Source organism: Schistocerca piceifrons, chromosome 3 (assembly GCF_021461385.2).
Source record: "Schistocerca piceifrons isolate TAMUIC-IGC-003096 chromosome 3, iqSchPice1.1, whole genome shotgun sequence".
Lineage (NCBI taxonomy): Eukaryota > Metazoa > Arthropoda > Insecta > Orthoptera > Acrididae > Schistocerca > Schistocerca piceifrons.
In genome coordinates this window covers 758,083,178-758,093,336 of record NC_060140.1, presented here as the reverse complement: position 1 = coordinate 758,093,336, position 10,159 = coordinate 758,083,178, and positions in this window count along the sequence as shown.

Below are 10,159 nucleotides of genomic sequence, written 5' to 3'. Positions count from 1 at the left end.
TACAACACATTCGTGAAGAAACACTTGTGACATTGGACAGAATTGCAGCTTACCACGTTCATATCAAAAGAATATAAACACACAGATTCACATGTCAGAAGCACAGACATGTACCTCTACTTGAAAAAACGATCGACAGCTCGTTTATCGTTCTGTAGGCCTACTGCGTTTGTTTGTCATTTTCGCCTGTTGCCACAAGTACGACCTTCATCTTTTTATTATTCTAAGTGGGACAAGCAACTGCCAAATAGTGGGAAGAATATGCTGAAAACACTATAATGAGCTGATTACACTACATTTCACGAAAAACCAAATATTTGTATAATTTTCAAACAATCTGTCAGTGAAGAAGGTGCTGACAAAATAATGTCATCACACGAAAGAAGCAAGGGAAATTAAGTGACTAACAACAGAAGTGAACGAAATACATACCAAAGAAATCAGCAGCCCAAATGAGCCAACTTCTTCAGTTTCTTATTTGCTTTCTTGTAGTTAGAAACTACGTCTTGATTCCAATATTTCAGCCTGTAAACGAGTCTCACTTTAACAAATAACTTGATTAACAGCAGCTTAGTTTCTTCACAACATCCAGGAGGAAAACTTGGGACAGCCATCAACAAGTTCACATATAATTCACCACAGTTTTTCTTGTGAGAATGTTCATCAAAAACTGAAGCCATCTGATTTTCACAATCCCTAAAAAATAAACAAATATTTTCACTGCAAATAACCAAGCTTCCAAAATTGTCTTCGTAACTTTTGAAATAGCAATAAAATTTGTCATTTGCATCTAAGTCCTGGCTGTTGTCTACAAGTAGATTCCTGCACTTGACACAATTATGTAAAGAAAAAAGTTTCTTCAAGATGTAACCAAACACATATCTCATACTGTTTTGTTCTCCAATGTCTGCTGGAACTTCCACATTTGGTAGCTTTGTTGCAGAACTTGTATCACTACTGCATAACAACTGTGAGACCTTTAATGTTTGAGCAGATTTCATGTCCAGTATTGCCTGACCCCAGTCAATTCCTTCACAATTACTGCTTGCCACATTAGAAGAATTTATCAGTTTGCTTAGTGTACAGTTGTTAAATGCAGCACAAAACTGCCTTGGAGATGGGTTGCTGCAAAAACCACCTCTCTGCCTTATAGTTGAAAAAAAGTTTTCCAATGTGTCTTGGTTAATTTTACGTGAGAATAAGTACAATTTTGTTCCAGTCAGTACCTCGGCAGCAAGCATTTCCAAAGCACATATATTGCTTAGAAGCCCCTTTACACATTTTATCCTCAGGGAGTAATCTTTTCCATCAGAGCCTACAAATTTCCAAGAGTGAATCCATGGCTTCATCACATGTAGAACATCCAGATGCTCTGAATCACTCCTAATACAGTTCCTTAGATGCACAGGCCCTTTCACACTGTATGTATTAAAGATATCAAAAATGTCATTAACTTTCTGACAAAAGTCTGAAGTGCCAGTTGCAGATAATGGCATACTACCACAAAACACAAGTGTGTCAATACCAGCTGCCACTGTATGGCTTAACACACGAACTGCAGTACCCACTTTCATTTTTGAAAAAGCTGGCAGTTCGACAGCTTTTTTAGTCAGCTTGGGAGCTAACTTGTATTTCCTGTGCAAGTCATTTGGATAGAGCTGAGAAATGTCCTTCCAAGAAGCAGTACCAACCAAACCATCATTTGATGTATGAATTATGTCATACCTAAATAGGTTGTTTCTGATGCTCTTAAACAAATGTGGGGTGTCATAGAAGAAATAGATCTTCTGCTCCTCATATACCAAACTTGGATTGTCTTGTGTAATTCCCAGTCTCTTTCTCCAGTCCACAAAATTTGAACCCTGATCAGTCACACAGGTCTTCACAACCAAGCCAATTTCCTTAAGTCTTTTGACTACTTCATAAAATATAGCAGTCAAATGAATAGCTCCCACTGTTCCTTTACAAAAACAGTAAAGCAATGGTTGTTTGAAACATGAAAAAATGCCATTAATCATTATCACCAACACACTGTTGGCAATTTTAGCTGTGCGTGTAAACCCCAAGTCCTCAAAACCAATAACAGTGTCAGAAGTGCTGTCATATGTCAAATTTGCCATTAGCGACATTTCATCCAATGACATATTCACAAGTTTATCATTATCAGAAAAATGTTGCACCTTTTGCTTTAAAAGATGGAATATATTGTCACTTATCCCACATTTTATTTGTATGCCTTCCACATACCTTTGTAGTGTACACACTGATGGAAGCATAAAACATTCTGATAAAAACCTGTATGCCTGAGTGCTGTAATATAGTAAATTTAGAGCAAACAGCTTATTTTCGTCTTTCCATCTTGCAGCACGTTTCTCTTTCAATGGCATGCTAATCTGGCTTAACAACAAGTCAAGGGCATCTTTTTTTAAATATCGGGATCCTATAGTCTTTAACATTCGTTTGTCCTTGTTCACTTGCTCCTTCTGATACAATTTCTGTCGCTGTCTGTAGGCACTTTCCTTGTCCCGTAATAGTTTCGCTCGAAGTCTAGCGATTTGCACATTCTGACACTTCACACGCTTTTGCAAGACACGAACAGCTGCACTTAATCTAACCACTTCATCGTCAAAGCAGGTCTGTGTTGACGATTCACACGAATCTGGCACTGATACATGGTGAGCTGAACCAGCTGCTTCTGTGTCATAGGACTGTTTTACTGCTTTAGATTGACTGTCGAATCTTTGTGGTAGTTTCCTCTTCATCGTCAGCTGAGGTGGCTTATTTGGAATGTCAAACAGGGTGGGTACTGCATTCCACACGAGTTTGTTGTTGTCTGCGTTCATGAACTGGTTTTGTTCGAAATGTAGCGAACAAAACTTAATATTACTATACAGGTACACTGGGTCTTTCTTCATGAGGTCTTCTCGCCTGCTATTAACAAGCCATTTTCTGCTCCTAAAACGAAACATTCATCATTTATACACATATAGTTTGCAAGTGAATCCTGACGATACAGTTTAGTAACATGATGGTTATACCTCTCAGGATCCTTAGGAAACCTAAAAAAAAGACAGCTTTGGTGTCTTCTTTCTGTTGTTGGTGCAATTTATTGCGCTACAAACGCTCCCGCCAGTAAAAGCCATTGTAAAAATCAAAATAAACAACCACTATTCTCCTTCACGATCGCGCCGAACTCACAGTGTAACCTACCAGCCGCTTGGGGCGCTGCTGGCGCTGTAGGCAATAAAATCGAGGCGAAGTGTCGCGACTGTTATATTAGACTGTGGTAAAACTCTCCGTGACCCACAACGCCTATCTTGTGCCATCTGCCACTGGAGTTTGTTGCGCGTCTCCGTAACTGTTTCACGTTTATTACGAGATTCAGTGACAAAAAGCGCAATTCTTTGTTGGATTTTTGCTGTCTCTTCTATTAATCTAACTTGAGTCACTTTATTTGTGGATGACTTGCATGTCATTAACATGTTTGCAATGCGTCTCAGCCTGCCATCTGCTTTTCCTACAACTATTTTTTTGTGGTCGTGACACTTTAGTTTGCTCCAAATGTTTATTGCTAACTACTTTTGGTGTTACTGTTTCCAGTGATTTTTCTCCAGTATTATAATAGAACAGCAACGGAACTCTTCGACTGTTCCTGCAGAGTTCGTTACTTTTATTCACGTTCAGGGTCAACTGCTGCGTATCAGTTGTCGATCCTCCTGCGTTTCTCTACAATGTTTTGTCCTATAGACAAAAATGAGAAGTCTCAAAGACCTTTCGACGTTAAACACTAGATCATTCACGGATGTAGTAATCAGTAAAGGGACTGTACCAAACCCTGAGGGTACATCCGGAATTACCTTTACATCTGTCGACTCTGTCTCGCTCCTAGAAGAGCCAGACAATACATCCCACGAAGGTAAAATTAGAGACATTCGAGCCCACGCGGAGGCATACCAACAATCGCTCTTCCCGTGGACTATTCGCAACTAGAATAGGACAATGGTGCACAAAGTACCCTAAGCCGTACACCATGGAGTAGTTTGCAGTGCACAGATGTAGATACAAACGGCAGTGTCTTGTTCAGGGTTCTATCGCGAATTTCGTTCGAAGTGTTGCAGGAAAAAAACTGAACATGTATTTATCGTGACAGGATTTCATCCCCAGCCGGCCGCTGTGGCCGAGCAACCTAGGCACTTCAGCTCGGACCCGCGCTGCTGCTGCGGCCGCAGGTACGAATCCTGCCTCGGGCATGGATGTGTGTGATGTCCTTAGGTTAGTTAGGTTTAAGTAATTCTAAGTCTAGGGGACTGATGACCTCAGATGTTAAGTCCCATAGTGCTTAGAGCCATTTGAACCAATTTTTTGATTCATCCCCTGAAATCCCAAATATGAGTCCTGTGTCTTAACTGCAATGCCATGATGACAGCTTGAACTCTCATAGGCACACTTTGTAATGACGTGACTGAAAGGCTGTGGAAGAATGGCTGCCCATTCTTCTCAAAGAGCAGAAACCAGAGAAGATAGTGATGTTGGATTCTGGGGTCTGGAACGAAGTCGACAACTTTTACCGAGCGGTCTAAGGCGCTGCAGTCATGGACTGTGCGGCTGGTCCCGGCGGGGGTTGGAGTCCTCCCTCGGGCATGGGTGTGTGTGTTTGTCCTTAGGATAATTTAGGTTAAGTAGTGTGTAAGCTTAGGGACTGATGACCTTAGCAGTTAAGTCTCATAAGATTTCACAAACATTTGAACATTTTTTTATTTTATTTTTTATTTTATTTTTTTAAGTCGACAACTGACTCAGCTTAAAGTTTTTCTACTGCGTAAAGGCCGGGACTCTAGGAAGGCCACTATCTTTCAGAAACCTTATCGTACATAAACTATTGCCCCACAGACAGGGGCGGTGGCGGTGGCCCCCCTCCCCCGGTGGAGTATCATATTACACTGGATAAAATCACTTTAGAAATCAACGAATATACACTACTGAGCATTACAATTGCTACACCAGGAAGAAATGCAGATGATAAAACGGGTATTCATTGCACAAATATATTATACTAAAACTGACATGCGATTACATTTTCACGCAGTTTGGGTGCACAGATCCTGGGAAATCAGTACCCAGAACAACCACATCTGGCCGTAATAACGGCCTTGATACGCCTGGACATTGAGTCAAACAGAGCTTGGATGGCGTGTACAGGTACAGCTGCCCATGCAGCTTCAACATGATACCACAGTTCATCAAGAGTAGTGACTGGCGTATTGTGACGAGCCAGTTGCTCGGCCACCATTGACCAGACGTTTTCAATTGGTGAGAGATCTGGAGAATGTGCAGACCAGGGCAGCAGTCGAACATTTTCTGTATCCAGAAAGCCCGTACAGGACCTGCAACATGCGGTCGTGCATTATCCTGCTGAAATGTAGGGTTTCGCAGGGATCGAATGAAGGGTAGAGCCTCGGGAAGTAACACATCAAAAATGTAACGTCCACTGTTCAAAGTGCCGTCAATGCGAACAAGAGGTGACCGAGACTTGTAACCAATGGCACCCCATACCATCACGCCGGGTGATACGCCAGTATGGCGATGACGAATACACGCTTCGAATGTGCGTTCACCGAGATGTCGCCAAACACGGATTCGACCATCATGATGCTGTAAATAAGAACCTGGATTCATCCGAAAAAATGACGTTTTGCCATTCGTGCACCCAGGTTCGTCGTTGAGTACACCATCGCAGGCGCCCTGTCTGTGATGCAGCGTCAAGGGTAACCGCAGCCATGGTCTCCGAGCTGATAGTCCATGCTGCTGCAAACGTCGTCGAACTGTTCGTGCAGATGGTTGTTGTCTTGCAAACGTCCTCATCTGTTGACTCAGGGATCGAGACGTTGCTGCACGATCCGTTACAGCCAAGCGGATGAGATGACTGTCAGCTCGACTGCTAGTGATACGAGGCCGTTGGGATCCAGCACGGCGTTCCGTATTACCCTCCTGAACCCACCGATTCTATATTCTGTTAACAGTCATTCGATATCGACCAACGCGAGCAGCAATGTCGCGATACGATAAACCGCAATCACGATAGGCTACAATCCGACCTTTATCAAAGTCGGAAACGCGATGGTACGCATTTCTCCTCCTTACACGGGGCATCACAACAACGTTTCACCAGGCAACGCCGGTCAATTGCTGTTTGTGTATGAGGAATCGGTTGGAAACTTTCCTCATGTCAGCACGTTGTAGGTGTCGCCACCGGCACCAACCTTGTGTGAATGCTCTGAAAAGCTAATCATTTGCATATCGCAGCATCTTCTTCCTGTCGGTTAAATTTCGCATCTGTAGCACGTCATCTTCGTTGTGTAGTAATGTTAATGGCCAATAGTGTATTAGTTCAACTGATTCAGAAAGAGAGCCGAAACTACGGAAGAAGAAGTGGGTTGATGACAGTAAAAGATCTGAAACAGCAACTGAAGATTTACAAAATTGTGACAAGAAGTTTTTCTCAAATATGTATGCTTTACTTCAAATATTTGGGACTATTCCCATCACCGAAAGCACTCCTGAAAGAAGCTTCTCTAATTTGAGACGAATAAAGACTTATTTTCGTAACACAATGGGACAGGTGAGACTAAATGGATTGACTCTTGCAAATAGCCATGAAGAAAGAGATATGGATATTGAAAATATCATCGACATATTCAGTAAAAAGAAACAGAGACGAATTAGCATGACAAACTGGGCAGAAGACGGAAATAACCAGTGAATTTTGTTACAGAATCTTTTTATATTCATGTCAAGTTCAAGTTTTTACATTCATGTCATCTTCTGTATCGAGAAAATTAATGAAAACTTATTTGCTGTAAGTTGACCTTTTTATGGTTTATGTAATTTATAGAACCTCCCATGTTAAAATAAGTTTCTTTTTTTACCCTGAACTCCGAGAGAGTTACGAAAAACTATTTTAAGCAACACTAAATTTTACCAATTCATCGGATACTCCATCTCCCCCGCCCCCTTTGACCGACTTCTAGAATCGCTTCTGCCCACCACAGATGCTGGTTTACGGTATTGTGCACTGTCACGCTGACACAGTGTATAAAACCAATTACTGACACACATGAGACTAGTAGCAATAATGAAAAGGGAAAAGCTTGAAATGATTCTGAAGTTAAATCAGGGGGGTATGCTAATGATGATAATCTAGAAGTTCATTGCTTAGTACAGGTCTCTATGCCTGTACATTGAACAGATAGTTTTCTTAAACTCTGTTTCAAGCAACTAAACAGTATGCAGAACTAACTACACTGGCTCTGAAGGAGCTTTTCCAGTGCTTCATTAACTAACTAGCCTAGTATATGAGGACCCTTAAACTCTCATGGTTTGAAGAACCATGCTCATTAAAGAAACTACACCAGTTTGTATGAGAAATGGTAAGTATTTTTATCATTAAGTATTAAATAAGTAAAGTACAACAAACTATAACTATTTAAATAACAAATGTTATTTGGTAAGCAGTCTTTTGATCAACTCAAAATTATAATTGGTTGTACAAATGACAACACAAAATTAAATTCAAGCTCAATCACTTTCTCATAATAAACTAGGACACTCGGAATTAAATTCACTAGGACACGATTCCTGTCCAGGTTTGTGATTTGGGATAATCACAGGTGTAAGATATGAGCTTTTAGTAACACCACGATTATTATTAAAATCAATCAAATTTCACAAACACCTGGTCCATTTATAGAGTGCTAAATATAAACAACTTAGTGGAAGGCTTGTGGTACTGGTTGGGTAATTTGCAGTGGCTGTTAACCTGCCGGCGATCCAATGATCTGCTACTGCTAGTGCAGTGTTAACCACAGCACTGCTCAAAAAAATGTTCAAATGTGTGTGAAATCTTATGGGACTTAACTGCTAAGGCCATCAGTCCCTACGCTTACACACTACTCAACCTAAACTATCCTAAGGACGAACACACACACACCCACGCCCGAGGGACCAACCGCACAGCACTGCTCAGCCCAGACTCACTCGTCACGAAGGACGAGTTGCCACTTGCGCGCGAGCCTCATCTTTTCCACTCCGCCAGGCTACTTCCGTAGCTGCGGGGCTACCCCACATCTTTTACTTTCAACGTGTTGTGCTACAGGATTTCATTCATAAAAGGCAAGATTACAAAAAAAGGGGATTCATTCTATCATAGCAGATATTAAACAGTATCCTCAAAAACATTTCCTCACAGACATCGTAAGAGGGTTAGTCTGTCTAATGCCTACAATGACAGATGTTCAAGTCCCCGTCCAGGCATTCAGCTTTAGGCTTCCCGTGATTTTCCTAAATCGCTCCAGACAAATGCCAGGATTGCTCCTTTCAAAGTGCATGGCTATTTCCCTTCCCCATCCTTTCATAACTCGACCTTGTGATCCGTCTCTAACGAGCATCGTGTCAACGGGACGTTCAAATATAATCTCCCTTCTTGTTTTACACTGACGGACGATTTTTAAATTTTGTCCCAGACACCTAGATAAAGAGAGAAAGAATCTCCCAGATTGGTCTTTTCCATATGAGATCGTTTAGAAAGCACCAAATTTAGACACAAGATAGCTTTAAAAGAAGTTAGAAGACCGGGCTGCAGTGTTAGACTACATATAACTGTCGCTTGTAGCTACTCATCTATGAGAAATTAAATTTTTAAAGAACTTATGTACTTTTTGACAGTTCTCTGTCCTCTAGAAATGCAGGGCGGTGGTAATTAACGTGGAGATAATCACGGAAGTGCAGTGTGGGCTCTAGTTATCCTACGGCAGCGACGCTTGGTAGGTATTCTAATGCGTTAATGCGGAACTGCTATGTTGGGAAAAAAAATAGTTTTAATTTTCGCGCTGTAATTGCAAGAAAGACATATAGAAATGTTTCCGTATGTAATGGATTAGGATTGGGACTTGAGTAGAAACGGTGAAGCAAGTGAGACGGTCATAATGTTGATTTCATTATTGAAACGTGAAATGTGCGTTTGGTTAGAGTCTCCCATCGAGTAGAGCAGTCGCCTGGTGCAAGTCTTTTTAGTTAACAGCACTCTGGTGACTTGCGTGTTGATGATGATGAAATGGTGATGAAGACAACAGAACATCCAGTCCCCGACCGGAGAGAAATTCCGACATGGCCAGGAAACGAACACACGTCCCTCTGGTGGCTTTCTACCGCGCTGACCACTCAGCTATGGAAGCGGACGATTTTATTATTCACCTACTTACACAATTTGTTAAATTTGAGCACTGGAGACGTCGACGAGTTGCTGTACAAAGCAGCTAGCCGGAATAGGAACCAATTTTTCCAGTGTAAATCGGTTCCGCATTAAAGCATAAGCCATATGATAATTACAGTCTACATTGGACCTCCGTGACTAGGTGCAGTTTAATTCTAGCCACACTGTACCTGACAACAGGCTGCGACTGTTGTCATGCTTAGATTTAACTGAAATTCTTTCACGATGCTGGTTAATAGTTCTGTAAAGTTAGATCGATATGATCTGACTGTCGACCGGTCACGTAACTCCAAGAATCGCTGAACTGGACTTAAATCAGGCCTCTTGGTGTTTTTTTCTTTTTTTGTTTATTTTTTCTGTACTTATCGCTACGAACGAGAATATTGTCATCTGGAATATTTAGAGTGGCATCCAAACTGATATCATAGTGTAAATATCAGAAAATTGACCCTGACAGAAATCGTAGCTCTTGTTTCACGTACCAAAATCGGTGGATCAAAACTAAATCACAAAGTAAGAGTCTGTACTATAATGCAAATCAGGGAACAATGAAGTAAGTATCACTCAGCCCAACTGAAGATCTACACACTTCCAGTGGACTACTTAAACATGTTAAGTGCTTTTTCATTCCGTTAATGCCATTGCAATTCTCGAGAGCATATCAGCAACGTGATTAGCGTTAATGTCTTTATCGGAAAGCGTTCAGTCTCATTGACATTGGAAGCTGACGTACAACTCACCTACTTGACAAATACTCGGAATGCTGCTGTCACTTCCTGCTGAGGTCCTAATGAAGCCCTACGTTTGACTTCCCAACACTTCTGTATCTGTCAATGTCCGTGGCTACTCTGCTCGTGGTTAAAGTTGCCTGGTATTTGTTTCCCCAACTGT